The following is a 15,866-nucleotide window of genomic DNA, read 5'->3' on the forward strand; positions in this document are numbered from 1 at the left end:
CGAATTGGGAGCGATTCTGTCCAGCACATCTCCCATCCCGTTGTTGTGTGACAACAATGGAACGATCGCCCAGGCTAAAGAGCCTCGGGCTCACTCGAAGTCGAAGCACATCGAGAGAAAGTACCATGTACTGCGGGAGATCGTTGGTAGAGGGGACGTCCTGATTCAGAAAGTAGCATCAGCGGATAATGTGGCAGACCCATTGACTAAGCCACTGACACAGAAGGTGTTTGAGAAACACGTGGAAAGTATGGGACTCCGGCTTGTACCAGATTGGACCTAAGTGCAAGTGGGAGCTGTTAGACAGTTTTGTATGCCCTTAGCTTCAATCTGATTTGATGTACTTTTGTTATTTAGTGGAAATAAATAAAGTGCATGTTTGATTCATATTGTTTGGTTTAATTCTGTGTAAAACCCTAAAACTGGACATTTATAGAGACTCGTGTTAGCTTTAAATGTTCACAGCCGTTGGATAAGTCTGGGGAGATTTATCCTGCCAAGGCTGATGCTGGTGTGCCACCAAGTGTTGGGATGGCCTGTCTCAGCCATCAGGGTAAGACCCGAGGCACATGCAGTATGGGATTACTTGAATCCTTGAACCGGACCAGATTTCCGGTTTTGCCCTGGACCTTGGAGATAGATGGGCAAAACTGGAAAGTTACACCTGACCCCTAGACTCGATTATGACGTTTCACTAGGTGTTGGATCAGGCTGCCTTTGATATGCCAATCAGTGAGATCCTTAGTGGGGATCAAAACCTGGGTATGTTGGGGCAGTTTGAGAATTCATCTGAGTGGGTGATCATAGTGACAGAATCAGCCACTTTGTCGGACAAAGGGTAATGATCGGGAATGCACTCTCTCTGATGGAAACCAAACTGCCGGCAGTTGATTTCAATCGTTGGAATTTTGTTTTGCAAAATTAATATATTTATATATATATGTACGGTTTTGAATTGTTTGCAAATGGTTTTAATTCCCGGGATCCATGTGAGAGGAGAGTGCGGCACTGTTCCTTGCAACCGAGGGAGAGGTCCTCTCTTGTCGGGCAGTGCTTGATCATTAAGGGCTGAGAGGTTAAGTGTAAGACCATTGAGGATAATACCTGATGGGCTAATCTTGCACCTGCCCACAGTCCCTGGGTTTTTATAAGATGGCATGGCCCAGGGACCACTTAATGTAAGTGTTGGGCCCATAGGGTCCATATGATGGACTCAAGGGGTTCATTGAGTTTTTCAGTGAATTCGGCTGGGCCGAACCCATGTGGCTGGTGTGTAGATCAATGCTTGGGTCCCACGCCATACAAAGAAGCCCAACTGGGCAGTAGATTGGAAAGTAATTAGACACTGAACACTTAATGGGCCAGAAGCCCATTTTGAGGTGGGCTGATATGATCACCCATCCTTGGGGCGAATCTGAGATTAATGTTAGTAAAAGGATTGGGCCTTTAGCCTTATCCACTCTTGGAGACCAAATTCAAATTAGATTTGAATCTGGTAACCTCCTGATAAAATCAGGAGTAAGCTAACTTTATCTGTAGACAGGATTAAGATTATCCCCTATCCAAATACTGATTTGGATTGGGATAACTCCTAATTAGGAGGATTCTTAATCAAGAAGAAAGGAGGAAAAACCCTAACCAAGAAAGAGAAAATATCAGATTTCGAACCACCTTGAAGAGATAGGATATCTCCAGCGAATTGAGATAGGATCTCATTCATACTCCAGAAAAAGAAAAAGGCAGTTCAGCCCTTTCGCCTTTAGAGTTCTCCTCCTGCCGCCGCCATAGTTTTTGCAAGATTAGATCTTTGCAGAAAAGGAAAGTCAAGAAATCTGTTCTTGACATTAGTCTTGCAACAAAGACTAAAAGGATTCAGTGTTTAGTGTTTCCAGAGGATTCTTGTGAAGGATCCAGTGTGTAGGACGCACCCTGCTGGTTCTGTTCCATCCACAGCTGTGTCATCTTCAGCAGGAACGGATCTTGGAGCATTCTTTGGGCGTGAACACCAATTTTGGGAGATACTGCTTCTCCGGTTCAGGTATATTCCTCCCATTTATCTTTTGGTACAGATCTGGTTTGATTATGGTTCAAGTAGGATCCTTGAATATTGTATTTTAAACTTAGGGAATATGATTCCCAGTTGGGAGAAGGTGGAAATTTTTGAAATTCGCCAACCCATTCCGCAACCTTTATGGCTTCCATTAGATGGATCCTACCCTTCTTTCAGAAGTGTCCTACCATATTATTCTAAGTGGTCACGAAAGGAGTTGATGATCTCTTCCTTGGGGTCAGAACCTGAGTGTCGCTCTTGGGGTACCATGGTACTAGTCTCCTGTTGGAATGTTAACTTTATTTATTACGTTTGTATTGTATTGAGTTATATTTCTTCTGACTCTACTGGGTTGGCTTCTTACTTGGATGAGACTTCTTACTCAATTCCTAAGCCCATTCCAGCTTGCCATGAAGATTCCAATATGTGTTTCTATTGTGCCTGGACTTTTGATAGTGTATGCACCAAAGTTTGTCTTTGTCATCCACTCTCTTCTGTAAATCTCCCTTTTTAAAAGAACCTCCAACATTTGAACTTGTACCCCCTCGGATAGCTAGTGCAATTGGTTCCCCTTCTATACAATTTATCACACTTCTTCTGCTCTCTTCAAACTGAACTAGGGCATAAACTTCTTGGACTGAAGGTAGGTTCTTACTTCCTAAAATTTGTACCCTAATGGATTCATATGTAGAATTCAGCCCCAAAAGAAAAACAAATATCCATTGCTGGGAAACAAGTGATTTGTAGGCCTTTACGTCCTCATTGAACTTCTAATTCACATTTTAATAATGATCCAGTTCCTTTCAAATTGATGTCAAGTCTGAATAGTATACCGAGAGACTCCTTTCTCCTTGTTTGGAAGTGGAGGATTCTACTTGTAATTGATATATCTTTGCATAGTGTCTCTATTCTGAATAGGTAGATTTTGCTTGTTCCCATATTTCACAAACTGTTTCAGCCCACATAAAGGTCTTCCTTACTTGTGGCAGCATGGAAACCAAGAGCCATGACATCCCCATGCTATTTTCTTGGTCTCATCTGTCAAGTTCAGAGTACCGATCATTGGTTCCTTAATTTTACCATTAATATACCCAATTTTTTTTCTTGCAGTAATATAAAATTTAATTCCCCTAGACCATTCAAGATAGTTCAACCCATCAAAGGGGAAACTCAAATCCATCCCCCCACTCATTCCATTTTGACCACCTGAAATTCCCGAAGTTGTAGAATTCTCAAAGGACATGATTCGAACACCTTTCAGACCTTACACACACCTTATGATCCCTCCGATCACCAAACAAAAAGTCCTAGAAATACTATAGATGAAAACCACTTGCACACACTGCAATCAGGACACAATCTGACCACAAACCAGCCTAGATTGTTCAAATATGGCAAGATATTAGGGTGATCTTAGTGCTGATCTGACCTAGCAATCACACTCCACCAACTTCTAGACACCCCAAATAGATTGATTGCTAGGAGGGGTCATAAACCAGTATGGTTACACCACACGTGTTAAAAGATCAAGTCATCCATGACCTATAGATCTGAATTCTCAAACATGGGATAACACGATCCATAAAAAAAAGGAGGTTCAAACCTCACAACTTCTTAGAAAACATTCAGTAGTCTGGAGTCATATAGTTTCTTCTTGATATATGACCAAGGAAAAGGAAAAAAAAACTAAAAAAATCTTTACCAGTCGTAGGTCTGCACTTTTTTTATCTCAGTTGAAGAAGATAGCAGGTTGAAGTTTGTTCGATCTGCTCACAGGCCTAGCAGAACTGCTCTGATACCATATTAACAGTCGAACAGAGAAGAGAGGAAGGAGAAGAGAAGAGAGAAGAGAGAAGAAAGGAGTGTAGAGAAGAGAGAGATTTGGACTCTGCTACAGTACCGTTATATAGGGTGATCATAATTAGAAGGGAAAGGACCTTTATGCCCCTACTTAATTTACAACATAAAAAACAAAAGAAAAAACTACTTTAATTTGTCTATATGGACCCTAAATCAACAGAATACAAACATAATAAATAAAGTTAACATTCCAACAAAAGCAATTTCAAAAAATTTGATACTCTACAATTCTTTCTAGACATCATAAGATTCTTATGACATAGACCTCTAATAGGCAATAAAGCAAATAACTAGAGGGCAACAAGTGAACAAACACAAATTAGATAAGAATTTGATCCAATAGCAAGAACTTGTATCTTTGTCATTCAAAATGTAAGAAATCCCAAGCAAGACTCCTTGAACCCTTTAAACAAATAAACACAAAAAACAAGAAAAAAACAACAAAACCAAAGTTAGGAATGGATTCCTAAAATCTAGCAAACAAATACCTAAAAGATGAGTAGATAAAATCAAAATAAGGATGAAGATGACAAACAAGAGCTAATGGGTAAATTTGGGAATAACAAAATTTGCGGTGATCATCCAGGTAACAATAGTTTCTGTTTTACTAATAAATTTGGTAAAACAGAGTTCATTTTCCATGCCAATTATGAACACAACAATATGGAAAAAAAACAAATAGAGTTCATTTTTCCCATGTTGTTAGTACAAGAAGAATATTGAATGAAACGAAAAAAAGAGCAGATACGGTGATGAAATACAAAATCCAACATTAAAAATGTTCAAAAAATAATGTTTTAGAGATAATTGATGGTATTTCTTGGATATGTCATCGCTGGAAAAGAAAGTAATAAGAGGGTCTATGTCTTCGACGAGAGGTTCGTCGACGAAGCATACAAGGCAGAAGAAGAGGAAGATTAGGGCATAGAAAAAGTCCAATGTCTATTTTAATGTCAAATATCAAAATATCCCCATAACAAGTGTATAGAAGCCACATGTGTTCGCTGTTTCAAAATGACGCATTGGAACACCGCACTTTTGATTTTGATGTTATTGAGAAATGACAAAAACCTCGTTTGTCTTGAACGTGTTCTTAGATCCTATTCTTGTTCTAGTATGGGTTATTTCCTTGGCTCTTTACATACCAAACATGTTCTTTTTTCTTAGGCTGTGCAACCAAGGCTGTGTTTGGTTGCAATGCAAATGCAAATATGTATACTACATATTTATCTATTTTTCGGTTCATGAATGCAAATATGGTTCACATTTTAAACCGCTTTTGTATTCATCTTGTTTGTTTGAAATTGGTGCAAAGTGTGGGCCCATCATTAAATGCTCCAACTATCTTATGCTCCTATGCCTTAACTTTGGCCAAAAAGTTAATTATCAAATGAACACAAAATTGTATCCAAAAATTAGGTACAGTAATGCTCTCTTGTTAGGCAAAGTGTCAAAAAATACATTTTTGCTCTGATAATCAATACATTTTTTACTTTTCAAACAAATGCTCGCAAATGCGAACTAAAGTATATTAATGCCCCGATTTATCGTTTGTATCGCAAACAAATGGAGCTACAGAAACATTAGGAACAAAAGAAACATTCTTGCGAAATTATGCAAACAGGGCCTTAGTTTCTCTAAATCCTTATTCCATGAAGGAGTAATGATATCATTGACTTTTTCAAGCATTATGTTAGGAATGGCCATTCTTTTGCACAATTGGTTTTCTCCAAGCCAAGCAAAATTAATTTATCTTGGATTTGTCCAAAAAGAGAAAAAGAGAGTTCTTAGTGAGAGTACAAGAAGAGAAAGAGAATAATAAGGGACAATTATCTGGCTTCCCCACTCATTATCTTATATGCTCAGAAAAAAGATTGATTATAAAGACAAATATGCCCTTTAGGGTGGCTACTATTCATAACATAAATATAAATTCAAATAAACAACATAAACTAATGGGCTTTGGGCCCAATAACACAAACTAATGATTATAAATAGGGAAATCATAAGAAACTGCTAAATCTCAACAAGAAGCATTTGAAAAAATGAAGAGATCATCAACATAGAAAATATGGGATAGACTTAGTCCATTCCTAGATCACTTAAAAGAGGTGATGTGGTCTTTTTGCCAATTGCTTATTAGACCTAAGAGGGGCTTTGTGCCCAATAACACTAACTAATGATTATAAACAAGGAAATCATAAGAAACTGCTAAATCTCAACAAGAAGCATTTGCAAAAATGAAGAGATCATCAACATAGAAAATATGGGATAGACTTGGTCCATTCCTAGATCACTTAAAGGGGGTGATGTGGCCTTTTTTCCATTTTCTTATTAGACCTAAGAGGATTTCCAGACATAACAGAAAAATATAGGGAGATAAAGGGTCTCCATGTTAGAGGCAACTCGTAGGATTGAAAACATCAAGGTGTTCACCATTGAAGTTTATAGCTAGGGATGTAGTAGTAATATAGTTCATTATTAAGTTGATCTAGTTTAAGAGAATGTTTAGACTTATAAGGGTTTTAAAAATGAATGGCCATTCCAATTTATCATAGGCTTTCTCTAGTACTAGTATAATCCCAAAAAAACTCTCTTTCCCATTCTTCATTTTGAAAGAATGTAAAATTCATGTAGAATGATTGCATTCTTTCTAAGGTGCCTACCTGGAATGAAACTTGTTTGCAAGGAAGTGATTAATTGAGGGAGTAAAGGCTTCAATCATCTAACAATTAATTTCTCAATTACCTTATAAATGGTTTTGTAAAAGAATGATAGGACAAAAATGTCGTACTGATTCAAGGCTGTTAGTTTTTGGAATAAGAGTAACTATTGACTTGTTGAATTCTGTGGGTATAGATCCATTTTCAAAACATTCCTTGACTACCTCATTAAAGGTCATCCCTATGATATCCCAATATTTCTTTTGGAATTCAAATGTAATTCATTTTGGCCTTGAGCTCTTATTGTTCCGAAGGAACCAAACAATGTGTTCTATTTCCAAGTTTGTAACATGATGGGACCACGACTCCATATTAGTTGGAACATTGAAAGGCACATGTCAGAACTCGGTTTTTGTTTGATCTGCTGCCTAAACCTCCAATTCACCCTGAATGCTCGATCAAACCCTTCCAATCTCTCTGAAACACCCCAAAACCCCAAAAACTGATTTTTAACCCAAAAGCTGTCAAATCCACTGCTAAATTAGCTTGATACCAATTCGATGGCCTTGATTAAATTCCATTGAGACTTTGACCCTCGGATCAAACACCACCATCAGACTCAAGACCTCTCAAAAATACCCATCTAGTAATCTCAGCTCAAAACTTCATTTACCCTCTCATTAAGCAAAGATTATATTTTGATCCCCTTAATATGATCAAGCCATAGACACAACAAAACACCTGCCCATAAAGTTTTAACCCAAGATTCTCCCATTTATCCTTCCATCAAACCAAGATTCCATTGAGAATCCTTTCGTGACCCAAATTCCTACAATCTTGACCCCCTTGAACTAATCAAACATTACCACCAGATCTCGGATACCTTAAGATACTAATTTGTAAAATTTCAGCCCAAAATAATTTTATTTGTTCTCTCATCACATAAAGATTTTGTTCTAATGCTCTAGACTGACCAAATCCTTCACCCTCCAGATATTTTTAATCCTTTACCAAATGGGGCCAATCTGACCATACTAGTAAATACAGAGTGCTCAAAAACCCTACCTTGTGAAATTTTAACAGAAAATATTCCTATTTCCCATTCATCCTAAAAGATTCTATTACGGCTAATCCCTTTAGCTCGTACACACAAAACCCTTCTGTATGATTAGGACCATCTTAGCACTATATTGACTAACACTGCCCTTATGGTTTAGCTAATTGACTAAGTGTACTTTTATTGTTTGTCAATTGACTAACACTACCCTTACTGTTTCAGACAATTGACTAACTCTTCCCTTACCATTAATGTCTGTTAATAGAAAGGCAAAAAATACTATTTTACCCTTTCTTCTTCAAATTTTCAAAATAAAACAGAGAAAGGGGAGAGAAACACTTACTCTCTAAAATTGAGTCTGATTCTGATCCACAAAGAGTGAAAAAAAGAACAAATAATAAGAGAGAGAATGGCAATTCCTCAACTTGTACCTTCCCCATCTTCAACTCTCACTTACAGAAGGAGAGAGAGATTTCCCAACTCGGTCCTCTTTCTTATGAAAAAACCGATCATTACGAGTTCTTTTAGAGCTGATCTTTGGAAGGTTAGGTGGTGTGGTGTTTCATGAGATTAGCCGGAGGTTGCCATTGCACTCGTGGCTAGACAGAGAGGACCCGCCCTAACTCTACACTTGTGCTTAGATTAAAATGGAATTTCCTGTCACTACTTAGGCATGAGCAACCTGATTCGTCCTTCTCTATTTTTCCCTTCTCTTCTCTTCCTTATTTTCCTCCTCTCCAATTTTGCAATCTCTCTCTACTCATCATCACTTCTGCTACCATTTCTACTCTGGGTTTGAGATCAAAAAGTTGTTTTTTTAGGTTCTACTACCGCTTCTAAGATCTCTACTACCGTTAACATCTTTGGTGTCTCTCATCGGGGTTATCTCAGATCTGGGTTCTGATACAAGACAGTCATTTTTTTCTCTCGGATCTCTGCTGCCGTCGATCTCTTTGGTGGCTCTCATCGGGGTTATCTCAGATTTGGTTTTCTCCAAAGAACACTACTCTGACTCACCCAAATCCAACTAAGGGAGAGAGAGAGAGAGAGAGAGAGAGATTAAAAGTCAATATGATTTGATGATTTCAATTGTCTGATTAAGTTTGAACGGTATATTAAATCAGTGTCTAATCTTTTCTACTCTGAAAAATAACCAATAATTTAATAACAAGGTGGTTGCACACAAGCTTTCGATGGTAAAGAACGCAGACCAAATCGCAATGGTCAATGGAGGTTCCATTATTGAAATTGGATCTCACAATGAGCTCATTAACAAAACAAACGATCTTTACAAAAGGGTGGCAAAATTACAGAGGCAGTTCAGCTGCGACGATTCTGAACAAACATCTGAATTATGCTGTATGTCTTCATTGGTTGCAAGAAGTAGTGCTGGTCGATTGAGTATAAACAAGAGCCCCGCTTCATTCGTGTCACCATTTCCTGTCAAGAATCTGTTACCTATGTCTTATCCCCCTCCATCTTTCACTCGGCTTCTACTGTTGAATTCTCTTGGATGGAAGAGCGGTGTCATGGGAAGCCTCTATGCAATTATCTTCAGTGCAGTCCAACCTATTTACACCATAACCATCGGTGGCATGATCTGTACCTTTTCCGTCCAGAGCCACAAAGAGATGCATGCACGGATCTGAACATACTCCTTAGTATTATCCTCCCTTTCCCTCATCTCCATACTCATTAACAGTCGAGGTTTTTGAGGTAAGAAATTAGAAAAGATTATATCTTTGGTTACTCTGTTTCGTTGTTTTCTTTTGAGTTTTCTTCTTTTTTTTGTGTATTTGTCATACTAGAATATTTTTCAAATGTTGAGTTTGTCAACGAAGAAATAGATAGAGAAAATTTGCTCTGTCGTATGATTTATAGAAGAATTGCTATGATGAGAAGGGGAAGACTCGTCATGAACCAGTTGTCAATGTGCAGGCAAGAGAGAGAGAGTGGGGGGGGGAAGTTTGAGAATGGAGAGAGAGAGAGAGGCGGAGGGAGAGGTCTTAGAAGAGAGAGAAAGAGAGTGGGGGGCGCTAAGGGTATGAGGGTAATATTCGGTTTTAAAAAAATTGTATTGGTCACATGCAGTCACATGCGCATAGAAATTGACGGAGCATTAACAGATGCTAACGAAAGGGGTAGACTTAGTAAATTGTAAGAAGCAGTAAGGGTAGTGTTAGTCAATTAACTAAACCATAAGAGTAGTTTAAGAAGTTTTTAAGATAAGATAGGATAAGTAGGTGATAAATTCAAAGAATAGTAAATAAATAAGCGTCTAAATAGTGCCGCATAATTATAAAAAGATAAAGAATTGATAAAAAAGATAAAATGAAAAATAAATAAATAAGTGAACAAAAACAAATGAGAAAAGAAAAGTGAAATTAAAATAAAATAAAAATAAAAAATCATGAAAGTAATAAAGCATAATGAATAATAGATTCATTATATAATAGTTTTAGAAATTTCTCTCTTAAGACCACTCAGCCTCCGTGGAGGCAAGTTATTCGAGATCCATCCCAAATTTGCGAGAAAATTGATACATTGATTAGCCTCCCTGTAGCAGTGATAAATTCAAAGAATAGTAAATAAATAAGGATCTAAATAGTGCCGCATAATTATAAAAAGATAAATAATTGATAAAAAAGAAAAGTGAAATTAAAATAAAATAAAAATAAAAAATCATGAAAGTAATAAAGCATAATGAATAATAGATTCATTATATAATGGTTTTAGAAATTTCTCTCTTAAGACCACTCAGCCTCCGTGGAGGCAAGTTATTCGAGATCCATCCCAAATTTGCGAGAAAATTGATACATTGATTAGCCTCCCTGTAGCAGTGATAAATTCAAAGAATAGTAAATAAATAAGGATCTAAATAGTGCCGCATAATTATAAAAAGATAAATAATTGATAAAAAAGAAAAGTGAAATTAAAATAAAATAAAAATAAAAAATCATGAAAGTAATAAAGCATAATGAATAATAGATTCATTATATAATGGTTTTAGAAATTTCTCTCTTAAGACCACTCAGCCTCCGTGGAGGCAAGTTATTCGAGATCCATCCCAAATTTGCGAGAAAATTGATACATTGATTAGCCTCCCTGTAGCAGTGATACAATTTTACGCACGAGTATCTATCAGTGATTTTAGAAATCTCTGTTATGACCACTCAGCCTCCATGGAGCCAACCTGTTTAACTTTAGTAGAATGGTAGAAAGTGAATCAGTTGGTGTTTAAATCCATTCTTCATTAGGAGACTTCTAACCCATCTTTTTCTAGTTCTTGGTGTTGCTCCTATTCTCACAAGAGGATCCATAATTTTGATCATATTGGAAGTTTTGGACAAATATTTTATACATGAAATTGAATGTTTTTGTTCAGGTTTGATGTTAAAAATCTTATTGTTCCTTTCCCTCGATAACTGATGTTTACAAGTTGCAATTTTAAATTTCAACCACTCCTTTAGGCTGTGTTTGGAAACGATGCAAATGGAGTGTAAATCCCGGTTCTGGGTAAATTTGTACTTTGGTTCACTTTTGCCTGTGCTTGGCAATATTAGATTTATGCATTGATAAATGCAGAGCAATGCATATTTACATTGATAATAACATGTAAAAGTACATCAATAAAAAAAAAAGTAAATTTGCAATCAAGTGGGATTTTGATTAAAAAAAAGAGCATATGTTTTATTGGAATTCATGTTTGTATCCATTACAGCTAAAAGTCTGTTTAGTTAAGAAGGTAAATTTGTTAGTGCAAAACTAACCTAACTTTACAATTTATAAGAACCGTTTTACACTCTACATATTTGCATTCACACTTATTTGCATCCTTTCCAAACAAAGCCTTAAGTAAGCTGAATCTCTGAATTCAAAATGTTATTAATTGGTAATTCCCCGCAAATTTTCCTAGTGAATTTGCACTTCCTAAATAAATGGTCTATGGCTTCCTTGTGCCTCCAACATAGAGGACACTCGTCTAGTACATCCATTAATTGGAAGCCAATGTATTGGGGGAGATGGGAATGACCATAATTTTGTTTTTAATGTTTTTGAGAGATGATAGAGTTTAGGCCTTGTTTGGCATTGTTTCTGCTTGATTCTCTTCCTAAGGAAATTCCTGTTCCGGATTTTGAGAGATGATAAATTTTATTTCTTATTCTTAAGGAACAATCGATTTGTTTGGCAAATTTCTTCTTAGGAATATATTTCTATTCTACAAAAATAGAAGCAATATTTGGATAGTATTATTAATTCTTAAGATTAATTCTTCATATCAATAAACATTTTGTTTCAAGATTTTATTTATATTTGTTTACTTATTTAATTATCATTTATTTGTGTTACACCTTAAAATCAGTAAAACCACATATCCATCTAGAAGGCCATCCTTTGCTTCACCTAATTTTTAAATGTGAAAACAACACCACTGTACAGAAGCACTTTCAAAAACTTAAATTCACTACTCACAACACCTGTATTTGAAAGAACTATATCATAATCTTCCCACAACTTAAGATCCTGAACAATCTCTCTTATTTAGACTCACAAGTTTCAAAGAAAGCTATTAACAGCCGAATAGAGGAGAAGAGAGGAAGGAGAACAGAAGAGGAAGAGAGGAGAGAAGAGAGAAGAGAGGAGAGAAGAGAAGAGAGATTTGGAGTCTGCTACAGTACCACTACGGTGCTGGCGGCGCCAGCTTATATTAATATATATGGGGTAACTATAATTAGAAGGGAAATGACGCTTATGCTCCTACTTGAGTTACAGCATAAAAAAACAAAAGAAAAGACTGATTTAATTTGTCTAAACGGACCCTAACTCAGCAGAATACAAACATAATAAATAAAGTTAACATTCCAACACTCCCCCTCAAGTTGTGACATGGATGCTAATCATGCCCAATTTGTCACACGAATTATTATGCCGCATGTGTTAAGGGCCCTTGGTGAAGATGTCTGCAAGTTGTTCCTCTGATCTAACATAAGGAGTGCACACTTCTCCGCTCACAAGTTTTGCTCTAATAAAATGCTTGTCCACTTCAATATGTTTTGTTCTATCATGGAGGACTAGGTTAACAGCAATGTTGATAACAACCTTGTTGTCACAGTAGAGTGACATAGGTTTGTTAATTGCAAAACCCAACTCTCCTAACAAATTTTTTATCCACATCATTTCAGCAATTCCATGGGACATGGCTCTGTGTTCTGCCTCAACACTGGATCCAGCCACCACACTTCGCTTCTTACTTCTCCAGGTGACTAGGTTTCCTCCCACAAAAGTACAATACCCACTAGTATATTTTCTATCATCGATTGCCCCTGCCCAATCAACATTTGTATGCACCTCCACTTTCAAATGCCCATGTTTCTGGAAAAGCAAACCAGCTCCTCGGAACTTCTTGAGATATCTAAGGATTCTTTCTACAGCTTCAAAGTGAGTTGTCTTAGGATTATGCATGAACTAGCTAAGAACACCCACTGCATAGGCAATATCAGGTCTGGTCATAGACAAATATAACAGTCTCCCTACAAGTCTCTAGAACTTCTTTACATCTTTCAAACAGTCCCCCTGACTGTCTCCTTGCTGATGGTTGGGTTCAATGGGTGAATCAATTGGTTTCACTCCCAACTTGCCTGTATCCTCTAATAGATCTAGTACATATTTTCTTTGGAAAATAAAGAAGCCCCTTTTTGAGCGGACAACTTTAATTCCAAGAAAATAACGCAACGGGCCTAAATCATTCACCTCAAATTGAGTGGCTAGGAATTTCTTCAGCTTCTATATTTTAATCTTCTAGTCTCCTGTGATTAATATGTCATCAACATAGACAATTAAAGCTACAATTTTCCCTTCACCTTTTTTCACAAATAAAGTATGATCTGACTGGCATTGTTTGAATCCCATCTATTGCACTAGTAAATAGAACCTACTAAACCAGGCCCGAGATGATTGCTTCAACCCATATAAAGATTTTTTTAACTTGCACACCTTCTACTTACTACCTTTGGCACAGAAACCTAGAGGTTGAGTCATGTCAACCTCTTCCTCTAGGTCTCCATTCAAGAATGCATTCTTGATATCCAATTGATGAAGTTCCCAATCAAGGTTAGCTACTAGTGAGAGGAGGATTCTGATTGGATTGATCTTGGCTACTGGAGCAAAGGTCTCTACATAGTCTACTCCATACACTTGTGTAAACCCTTTGGCCACCAATCTAGCTTTGTATCTTTCTACTGAACCAATAGCTCTATGCTTTATTGTGAATACCCACTTGCAACCCACTGGTTTCTTTCCTTCAGGAAGATTCACTAACTCCTAGGTGCCATTTTTGTGTAAGGCATTAATTTCTTCCTTCATTGCATCTACCCATTCAGGTTTGGATAAAGCTCCTATCACATTCTTAGGAACAGAGACATTATCAATAGAGGAAAGAAATGCACAGTATAAAGGTGAAATATGACCATAGGACACCAAGTGAGAGATAGGATGATTAGTAGTACAAGACCTAAGACCCTTTGTCTTAGCAATAGGAACATCAAGATCATTAACAACAGGAGGATCAATGTTAAGAGATTCAGGCATATCAATGGAAATAAGTGTACCTGGCTGATGAGGAGGATCTACCTTTGGAGAGTCCGATGATATTGGTTGCATAGTTTCAGGTTCCACGGCTCTTGAACTCTGTTGGCTCTTATGGCGATGAAGAAAGACCCAAAATGGAGAAGGGTCAAGAAGAGGAGGTAGTTGAACCTGAGTGTGTTTCTCCTCAACCCTACTCTCCCCCTGAGAAGAAACCGAGAAGAAGGGTCAAGAAGAGGAGGTAGCCACAAGACTAGCATTATTCTCCAACATGTAGAAGTCATTCACCATGCTTCCTTTACCAATCATCTTCCCCGAAGTCAAATCCTGAAATACGCACGAAGAAGGAAAGATGGTCTTTGAACAATTCAATGAATGACTAATACTAATAAAGGAAAGTAAATTGATAGGTAATTTAGGAACATGCAATACATTAGAGAGGGTATGATCAAGAAGAAGGGAGATGGCTCCTTGACCGGCTATGGTGGAATAAGACCCATCAGATAGACTCACCTTATCTCTCCTAGAGAAGAGGTTATATGCCTGAAATAAATTTGACTTACCGGTCATGTGGTTTGAGGCTCTACAGTCAATTATCCAAGGGGAATCAGATGTATAAAATGACACATGGAAGGTAATGGCAGTGTTATCTAATGTAGATGCAAAGGAAGTGGAAGGAGTAGGGCCAGAATCCATCTGGCAAAGTGTCTTACCAGATAATTCCAAGTGGTCATGAAAGGAGTTGATGATCTATTCCTTGGGGTCAGAAACAGAGTGTTGCTTTTGGGATACCATGGGACTAGTCTCCTGTTGGAATGTTAACTTTATTTATTATGTTTGTATTTTGTCGATTTATATTTCTTCTAACTCTACTGGGTTGGCTTCTTACTTAAATGAGACTTGTTATTCAATTCTTGAGCCCATTTCAACTTTCCATGAAGATTCCAACATGTGTCTCTATTGTGCCTAGACTTTTGACAATGAGTGCACCAAATTTTGTCTTTGTCATCCACTCTCTTCTGTAAATCTCCCTTTTTAAAAGAACCTCCAACATTTGAACTTGTACCCACTTAGATAGCTAGTGCAATCGGTTCCCATTCTATACAATTCATTACACTTCTTCTCTCTTCAGACTGAGCTAGGGCATAAACTTCTTGGACTGAAGGTTAGTTCTTACATCCTAAAATTTGTACCCTCATGGATTCGTATGTAGGATTCAGCCCCAAAAGAAAGGCAAATACCCATTGCTAGTTAATAAGTGATTTGTAGGCCTTTGCATCCTCATTGCATTTCCAATTCACATTTTAATAATGATCCAGTTCCTTCCAAATTGATGTCAAGTCTGAATAGTACACCGAGAGACTCCTCTTTCCTTGCTTCCAAGTGGAGGATTCTACTTGTAACTGATATACCTTTGCATGGTGTTTATATTCTGAATAGGTAGATTTTGCTTGTTCCCATATTTCACAAGCTGTTTTAGCCCAATAAAGGTCTTCCTTACTTGTGGTAGCACGGAAACCAAGAGCCATGATATCACCATGCTATTTTTTGGGTCCCATCTGTCATGTTCAGCACTACCGATCTTTGGTTCTTTGATTTTACCATTAATATACCCAATTTTTCCTCTAGCAGTAATATAAAGTTTAATTCC

The sequence above is a fragment of the Nelumbo lutea genome, chromosome 8 (assembly GCF_056320005.1).
Source record: "Nelumbo lutea isolate HS-2025 chromosome 8, American lotus-T2T, whole genome shotgun sequence".
In the NCBI taxonomy this organism is placed as follows: domain Eukaryota; kingdom Viridiplantae; phylum Streptophyta; class Magnoliopsida; order Proteales; family Nelumbonaceae; genus Nelumbo; species Nelumbo lutea.